Genomic DNA, 10,105 nt, shown 5'->3' on the forward strand with positions numbered 1-10,105 from the left:
AATGAACAGATTGGATGAGAAAACCCTTCTATCTCCTATTAAAACAAGTTAGGAATTGTTAAATAAATAGATAAACTTTGCAAAGAGAACCTAGATATTCTTTACATAGAAAGCTTTTTCTCTCCCCACCCCCCCTCCCCCCAAACCAACAAAAGTAATATAGTCGTAAACAATTGATTTACTTCTTATGGGAAAAGAGCAAGGATTAATTGAATAAATGGATAGGTTTTGGGAGGGAAACGCGATTATTCCAAGGATAAAAATTCCGCTATGTGAAAGGTTCAATGTTGACTAAATAAATAAATACATCATTTGAGAGGAAAACACCCATGTCACTTCCTAAGAGAAAAGATAATCAAAACATCACTTAAATAAGGAAATAAAAGAGAAAGGCTGCTAAAAATAGTTTAAATAAATGAATGAATTCGACATTAATAGAAGTTGAACAACCTTTTTTGATAAAAAGGTTAGGAATTGCTTATAAGTTTGGGAAAGAAAACTTGGATATTCCTTAGGAGAAGAGAGTTGTGTTGAAGAGTAGCTTTCCTCCTTACAAGTAAGGATGAAAAAACTTTTAAACAACTCGATAAGTTTTGGAGAAACTCCTTGATCTCCAAAATAATTGAATGCTCCATATTGGATGAACCCAACGTGAATCATGCACGGAATAGATAATATGTGGAGCCAGAGAGTTAACTTTTGAATCCCTCAAGTGCTCGAAAAAAACCTAGGTATAGTGTAATCCTACCTTCAAATTTTAAAATTTGAAGGTGAAAAGACCTACAAATATTGGAGAATTTTAGTGTTATTTTTGTCTCATTACCTCTAAATTTTGACATAAAACCTATTTATCTTCCCACTTCAAGGTTTTCTAACTTTTTCGAAAAAAAATTATTTCCCACTTCAAGGTTTTCTAACTTTTTCGTAAAAGATTTATATTGAGCACTGAATAGTGTAATCCTACCTTCAATTTTAAAATTTGAAGGTGAAAAGACCTACAAATATTGGAGAATTTTAGTGTTATTTTTGTCTCATTACCTCTAAATTTTGACATAAAACCTATTTATCTTCCCACTTCAAGGTTTTCTAACTTTTTCGAAAAAAAATAATTTCCCACTTCAAGGTTTTCTAACTTTCTCATAAAAGATTTGTATCGAGAACTTAATCCCATAACTTGAACCCGACGTGAATCGAACACGCAACCTTCTGATCTGGAGTCAGACGCGCTACCATTGCGCCACGGATCCTTGCAAGTTCAATTGCTCATCTATATATCAAGATTTAATATTTTGATCAGATGCACACTCATTCAAACTGAATGAGAGCTATAAGCACTTCATAGCAGTGACCGCATGGTACGCCATCAGCCCTAACTTTAGAGCACTTAAATCTGTCGCCCTTGCACATCACACTTTAGGCGATCCATTCAGCAGTTTTCGAGAAGATGCCATCTTCTTATTATCTTTGCAGCAAGACCTGCTCAGTTGGGTGCTCACCAAAGATGGAATGGCTGGCATTTCAGCACGCAGTAAATGAATGAACATTCCACTGGAGCTTATCTGTATTGATGCGAGTAGGTGTTCTTGCTAGCTACCACACATAAAAGGGTACCTATATTTGTAGGTTTGTGACCTTCTCTTTCCCATGTTGGAGGACGGAAACAGCTATTGGAAGATACAGAAATTCGCCTTCTTTAGAAATGTTTAGTTGTTTATGTCAGCCAGCACAATGCCAGGTAAAACATCGTTCTCAGCCAACTCCTCTCTGATAATATCACCATAACACCATGTATTCCTGTCCCTCTGGCAGCTGCTCCTAGGCTGCCACAGGCCTTTCAACATGTCAGCTATAAGGTTGGTGTATTCGCACAGAAAGCCCTCACATGGCATCTGCTCAAGCCAGTTCAGTGCTTCCCTCAGTCCTTCCTCAGCATGAATATCACGTTGGGCATATCCGTGTTGGAATTATGCTGCGACTAGCACATGGGAACAACATCTACTGGGGTCTGGAGCAAAAGATTGGCTTTCCCACGGCCATGGACACCATCGAGCTCATCAATGTCCACATGAAAAAGGAGTTAGCGATAGATCTGACCCACTCCTAATTCCCTCTCAGCCTGACCAAGGAAGCTCGTCGCATCCACAGTAACTCTAGAGAAGGATTCGTCTTCCGCCGCACGAAGGCCTGGTCAGAGCCACCATCTCGTGTGAGGATGGCAATGGGAGAAAAACAGAGCCAGAGCCTGCATCATGAGAGCGCACACGCAGAGAACCTGTAAAACACGCGAGCGAGCGATGGAGAGTGGGAGAGAGAGACCCTTAAATCCTAGGGTTAGGGCTGGGCAGCGCCATGTGTTAGCGGGGGGGTATGTTCCATGTCACAAATCTTGGCTTCAAATATCTTGAAGGCTTTGTGCAATGTTCGTCTCATTGTTCCGGTTGTCAATTGTATGGTCCATGTCACAAATCTTGGCTTCAAATTTCTTGAAGCTTTTGTGCAATGTTCGTCTCATTGTTATGGTTGTCAATTGTATGGTCCATATCTCCCCCTTTGTGGTCGACTTCGCGCATGCATCTGCGCGTTGTAGACTCACCAATATTTGCAAGTAAGGTTGCATGCATCAATGCTTCTTATTTGCTTTCAATTTTGTCCATCTTTGCTTTGTGCATGCCTGCAAATGCCGCAAACGCATGAATGTGTGTGGCTCACAATGCATGTATCAGAAAGTAGTCCTCTTACCATTCTCTCATCCCTACATGGTGTATGATCAAACATAGTTTGGCCTCCAATGGCATGCATGATGAATTCTTGCTATTCTCCTTGAAAATTTTGTATTCATTCATATGCATGTATGGCATCCCTTGACTCTGATTAATGCACACCCAATTTGCCTCTTCCTTGTGTTGAATTGGTGTTTATGTTTGCAAATATATTTTTTCGACTGTCCTACATGCGAATCAAATGTTCTAAATTGTTTTTAGTTCCTCTTCCTAATGCATAGAACAATTTCTTGCACAATTCAAATGGTCTCCATATTTGTCACCTTCAATCTCCATCACAATTGTATATTTTATTTGCCATCTTTGCTACCCTTGGTTGATTGCTTTGGCATTTAAAAAGAGTGTCTTCACTTTCCCTCACATTGTCTATTGTGTCTTTAGCCAATTCATTCTCCTCATTCACTTTCAAGATGCATGAGGGCACCATTGTTGCATGCAACATTTCTTTAGCCAAGAAATAATAAAACCAATGTATTCATCTGAGATTGGAACTATGATGAAAAGATATCCAAGGGTTTGATTCAAACCTATGTTGTTTATTGTTTCATACACTATTTTATTTTGGTTTTTGTTGTTTCATTATGATTTCAATTTCGGCATTAATACGATGATAACATTAATAATCATGTGCACATCAGGAATATAATTGTCTTGTGTATGGTATTTCAAGTTTGAATGTTGCCTTTCATTCACTCTCAAAAAGGTTTTTTTTTCGCAAATAGATTTATCATTCCATTATTTGGCTTTTTTTTCTAAGATTCAATTGGATAATTTCTTATACTGTCTAGCAAATTTTTACATAGTTTTTTGCAATGATTGAAAATGGTTGGCATTAGAAATGAAATCAATAGTTGGAATTTGGTAATGGTTTTTAAAACTTGGTAACATTATTTTGATACAAATTGCTTTATTGAAATTACAAAGTGACCTCATACTTAAATTGTCAATGTCTTATTTCACGAATGGTATTGTTTCATTGGAATTGTAAAATACAATTATATTTTGAAAATATGGCAAAAGGAGATCTCATTCTAACAAAGTATACATTCTCGTGCATCTAAAAGTGTGGGATGGTTTGCAATGTTTGTTTTTTACAATGAAAACATGGTTCAAATTGCTATTCCAAAATGGGGATGAAACATGTAGCTACTTTACATTCCTTTTTGGGCCTTCTCTTTGAGAATGAAAATTTTCTCATACATAGGTATACTTGAGAGGGGTTTCACATAGTGATTTGAAACTAGACGGCAAACTACAATACAGTTTGTAGATGAGTGTTCTCATGGAAACAAAGATATTGGATGGTAAATGGCAATTGTAAAGTTCACTTTAGCTTAAAGAAGAGCATCTGCATTGTGGCTGGTTATAATAAGTCAAAAGTATCGAACTATCCAAACTATCACCACAATTTTGTAATTTTTGCCAAAAAATAAAAGTTCTCTAATACATGAGGGTCTCAAATGATGACTCTATTATATATTTGCCATGCAAATAGCTCTTGTGCATTTCAAATAGGCTTCTAAGAAGGTGTATACAAGTGACAAAAAATGGATATAAACACCCAAAATGAGATCCTACTTTAACATGTCTATCCCCCACTAGTTGAATGGTGGGACTCCCACCTCAAGAGATGATATCCTCTCAAATAAAGAGTGTGACACAACACTAGAGGAGCATGAATGAGAATCCTTCTTAAAGCAAAAGTCCACTATAGAGGAAGAGCAACTACCACCCCTCTTTTTTGATATAAATGCAAGCATAGATAGTTGTGTCAAAATATCTTCATCATCAGCAATCTCCGATCATATGTCACAAGGTTATCCTACATGACCAATTTTCCAAAAGCCCCAATTACCATTTCACAGTCCACGCTCAACCTCTCCAATCCATATCATCTAGTGCCATGAGACTAGCACTCAACTAGGAAGGGATAATGTTAATCCATTGAAATGACACAAGTACAAAGAAGGCTTAAGGAGCATAAGAAGACATCTTGATGGAAAAAGAAGACCAAGAAGCATGTGACAATTTTTAAAATCAAGAATAGGGAAGACAAGAGATAAAGCACATTTTAATCCCTTATAAAAGAGCGACGAGCTTCCTCCTGTGTGCAAGCTGTAAATGAAAAGGCACATGTAAAGGAGTCATGATAATAGGAAAGAATAGAAAAAGAGTGGAAAAGCGAACCAAGGCCAGATGATTGATCATGGAAATGGGTTGGGTGCCCAAGGGGAAAAGGGCATGTATGAAAGCCAAAAAGTTAATGGATAAACTCATTCTTGGTGTGTGTGCAAACTAGCTCTCTTCTTGTTCCTGTTCTTGCTTCCTGCTTGTACATGAGAGAGGGAGTGTGAGAGAGCGAGTGTGAGTGTGTGAGAATGAGGGACTGTGAAGAAGATCTTCTTCTCCTCTTCTCATCTTCTCCTTCTTCTCTTCTCGTTTCTCGTGTGGCTATGGAGGTTGGAGCTTGGAGCATGGAGATGGAGCTTGCTTGACCTAGCACCTTGAATTGTGGAGCCATAAAAAAATTGAAGGAAGAGGACTACAATGATTGGATTCAATGGTAAGCTCACTACATCCTTGTATGAGAGCCTGCACAACTATGTGAGAGGTAGCCATTGCCACTCGCTTGAAATGCTTAATAAGTGGTTCATAGGGTCTCGATGGTTGCTAGTGATAGTGACGACACTCGATACATTTAGAATATATTAGGGACTGATGTGAGGATATGTGAAGTATATGCATGTGATGCTATGTGTATTTAGGTGGGCATGATTGGGTATACAATGTAAAGCCATAAGTAACTGTAAAGGATGGGAAATAGGGTACATGAGGGTATAGGTATAAAAGGTGGAAGGACCAAATATTTTGTACCAATGTGAATATAGTACAAGTCTTCTTCTCACTTCATCTCTCTTCAACTTTCATGGCTACCTTATCCCTTCATTTTCTACGTTTCTCTCTCTTCTTGTAGTGTTTCTCTCACCTCTTTCCTCTTTCTCTCTATTCTTTTAGTATTTCTCTCTTCTTCTCTCTCTCTCTCTCTCTCTCTCTCTCTCTCTCTCTATCTCTCGTCTTTATCTCTCCTAGTTCAATATGGTACAAGTCTTTTGCTTCATTCATCTCTATCCTCCAGCTTTCATGGCTACCATCTTCCTTTATCTCATGTGTTTCTCTATCTTCTTTTAGTGTTTCTCTCACCTCTTTTCTCTTTCTCTCCCTTCATACAGTCTTTCACCTTCAATAGTCTTATCTCTCCTATCTTTTTCTCTCTGAGTTCACTTCATGATGACAAGTGGTATCAAAGAATTGGTATTTGATCCATTTTCTCCTCCTTTTCTTCATATCCAATTTCAACATTCATCACATAAAATCCAATCTCAAACAGATACAACAAGTATAGAACATGGATTTTTATTAATTGCAACTTGCAGGTTTGCTACAATTAGAAGATATCTTGGCTAGAGGCATTTACAAGAGCTTGAAACAAAAATGGTAGCTTCGTGCTATTTTAGCTAGTTGTGGGCAAATTTTGAGACACTTTGATAGGGGGTTTGAGAAAAGAGCCTTCATTGGACTTGGAGGAGACTAAAATTCTTCAGTACTTTTGAAGGAAGCCTTTCTTCTTCTTCTTGAAGCTTGGTCTCAATCTCCATGGCTGCAAGAACTCTCTAATCTCCTTGCCATGATCATTTCTTATCATCAACATGTTGTAGTCTCAAAGCTCATAGTGTAAGGAGAAAAATGAGCACCATTCATATGATCTTGGAAACTTGTGGGATGAGTAGGTTTTCAAAGCTCATAGTGTAAGGAGAAAAATGAGCACCATTCATATGATCTTGGAAACTTGTGGGATGAGTAGGTTTTCAAGGTGGTTCTGTGTTGTTTGCGCCACTTGTGAGGCTTGGTCTTTATGCTCAAGATGATGATACATTTTGGTTTACTAAGAATCAAATAGTCTATCGAGTACCTCTACTACTCTTTCTCAATGCTATCTTTCTTCTATCCTTCCCCTTATACAAGTTTAAGCTCCTTCCTTCTCAAGAACCATACCAATCTTAGACAACAACAAATGTCATTCACATCTATTGATTACTTGGATGATTGATGGGGGAAAATGATCTCTACATTGCTTTCAGCCATTACAAGCTTCCATTGCAACAACATTGAACTTTTGAACAAAAAGGGCAACATGAAATACTCTCATCTTTATCAAAATTTGGAGCATCAAGAGGCGTTTTCTAGTGCTCAATATTAGTTCATAACATGGCTTTAGGTTTAGCACCCCATTACTTCTATTAAAGGCAAGTATTTCTCTTGTTTTTGAAGCTTGAGAAACCCTAGCTATGGTGGATTGTGGAAAATAGTGATTCAACATTTAAACGTCACTGATTAGAAGCTTTTAATCAAATTTAAATACCTACAGGGATCTACTATAGCCTTTCTTCTACCTTCTAGGTCAAGATTTAGCATATTTCATATTTCATTGAGCTTCAATCTCCTTTGGTCAAGCATTGAAAACAAGGGCCTCTAATTTCTCATAAAGAGTGCTTCAAGCTAGAGGGCTTTTGCTTCTTAAAGGTCAAGAACCTTGTCTATAGTAGGATTTGTAAGAATTTTGCAAGCTTGGTTGCATTCAAGGCCTTCTACATACTATCAGGTTGTAGTTGGATACTTTATCAACAACAAACTTCTAATTAAATACTTGAGGCAGCTGAAAGCATTCTTACTTCAAGTGTTATTCACCAAGAAGTCAAGCTTTGGAGTCATGGATTCCATGGGGATCTATATTAGTGATGGACGCTATTGCAACTAAAATTGGACCCTTCAACTTGTATGAAATAGTAAGAGGATATTATCAGGACTTAAAATGGGTGGTACATGTCTTTAATTACTTCCCATAGATCATATATTGGTTTCTTGGTATCCTACATATTACCCTTAGCTCTAATAGTGAGCCTATAGGGTTAGACATGATCAAAGTAGGATCTACAGGTCTCTTACATGCTCATTCAAATAAGGACAAGCTCTAGACAGTTTCTATCAACCGAATTTGGGATGTTATAATGTTTTCTATTTTGATCAAAATTTTACTATCAAGTACTCTATTCAAAGAGGGTGAAGTAAGCCTTGAATTGAATTAAAAAATTCATCAATCAGAGCTTTGTAGGAAAATTTATGGATGACTTAGTGACAATAGGTACTATAAGATTGCACTCTAAAATGGCAAGGAAATAGAGTATTATGAGCATTATTAGAGATATTGGGTCTAGCAAGTTAGATGTTCCTTTGGTTGACACAATGGGTACTTTGACACATGTATTTATGACTTTTTATGGCTCTAAAATGGTATTCGAGGTGGTAGATATGAGTACTATAGAACAAGTACTTGTCTACCAACTAAAACCTCATGTTTCTCATTTTGGTACATCGAAATATTATGCAGACCATCATCAATATTTATGACAAATTGTTTTCCAAGGATGTATATGTAATGTGGAAGCCAAAAAAATGTTGGTTGCCATCGGTCAATCTAGAGGTTCAAGCTAATTTATTAGCATCATTGAGATATTTTTGTAGCAACGATACTACTCTTTTGCAATCTTTTAAACTACACTACACAAGTAGACATGTGACTATTTTTGCACCTTCATTAGATTACCATCCATATTAGGACAAAAATTTTTATCTATAAGAGATTTATTTGGTTGAAAACTAGTCATTTGAGCCCCTATTCTACTGTAGATAGTTTGCACACAACTTACTATTTTGCTTAGTTTTAATTTGGATTTGCTTACAGAGAGGAGAAACACATATATGCATTAAAAGTATGTCAAATGAGATTTTATTTGACCCATAGCACACTTAATTTGGATAAGCCCACCAAAAGATATTTTAGTTTTACTATAGAGGGTCTGTAGTAGATAGCATGTTGTCTATTGTTTGTAGGTGCCTTTTCTTAGAGTTATGGTGATCCAATTCTCAGCCTTGTAATCTAAAATGGATGTGAATATGGTCTACTTGGTTTAGCACTCTTGATTCCATCCATTACGTGGTAGATATTGGTGATTTTTCTATTTTTGTAGCCATTACAACAAAGTAGGACTCTAACTTTCCTTACATTCATCCATTGTAATAAGTCCCAAATTTTTTTTTAGGACAAAACTTCTTTTGAGTGGGAATAGAATATAAAGGATGGGAAATAGGAACATGAGGGTACACATATAGAAGGTGGAAGAACTAGTCATTTTGTACCAATTGAAATATAGCACAATTATTTTTCTTGCTTCATCTCCCTCCTCTAGCTTTTATAGCTTCCATCTTCCTTCATTTCTTGCGATTCTCTCTCTTCTTAGAGCGATTCTCTCGCCTCTTCTATCTTTCTCTCTCTCCTTACAATATTTCTCTCTCCTTTAGTAGTCTTCCCTCTCTTATCTTTCTCTCTCCCAATTCACTTTATGACAGTAATACCTATTTTAGAGATCATGATTGGGTATATAAACCCTAAAGTTGTAATGCCCATTTTAGAGACCATTGTAGTTAAGCCATCAAGACGAGCCTATTGTTGTGATGTGGTGACATGGTTGTTAAATTTTTTTCAAAAATCCAATATATTGGATTTAAGATGGATAGCTATTAGAAAGTTATTAGGTCATGCTTATGTACATATGTATGCCAATGGATATGTGTTACCTATGTCTATGTTTAGCTTGTGTGTAGCCTATGCTTATGCATAGCCTATGTGCACTCATAGCTATATCATGGCTATGCACACACACACATATGCACATAGGCTATGTGTCTACACATATGTACATATAGGTTATGTATACATATACATATACATATACATATACATATATACATAAGCTATGTATGGGCTATGCATAGGTTTCATATATGCATATATGTATGCAAAAGTATGTACATATGATTATGTTGTGCTTGTATATGTATATCCAATGCATATACATATCTTTGTGTGTTGTCAATGAATATGTGTATGTATGTATATATGTGTGTAGCCTATGCCTATACCTATGCATGTATGTAACTTATGCATATGTGTATACCCTGTCATGTGGTTATAGGTTTAATTAAGGAAAACCATAGGAATGATCATTTATATAAAGACACATGGCAAGGAGACTTTACAAGGTTTTCTAGGAATATAACTTGTCTTTGAGATAGCTAGAGTATCCAATATTAAGTTTTAATGATTTCATGAGAACTTGGGCAGATCTAAATACGTGAAAGGGTTTATTTTGAGTAGTACATCTAAGCCGAACATATAAAAAAGTTTTACATTTACAAAAAACCAGTGT

General features: G+C 36.6%; 1 non-coding gene across 1 annotated transcript; it reads right to left on the reverse strand.

Moving 5' to 3' along the window:
* Window positions 1–1,175: 1,175 nt before the first annotated feature.
* Window positions 1,176–1,247, reverse strand: TRNAW-CCA (transfer RNA tryptophan (anticodon CCA)). The gene has a single exon. It is a non-coding gene; the product is annotated as a tRNA-Trp (tRNA).
* Window positions 1,248–10,105: the final 8,858 nt, after the last annotated feature.

The sequence above is a fragment of the Lygodium microphyllum genome, chromosome 16, assembly GCF_053477565.2.
Source record: "Lygodium microphyllum isolate KBCC chromosome 16, Lygodium_microphyllum_v1.1.10, whole genome shotgun sequence".
In the NCBI taxonomy this organism is placed as follows: domain Eukaryota; kingdom Viridiplantae; phylum Streptophyta; class Polypodiopsida; order Schizaeales; family Lygodiaceae; genus Lygodium; species Lygodium microphyllum.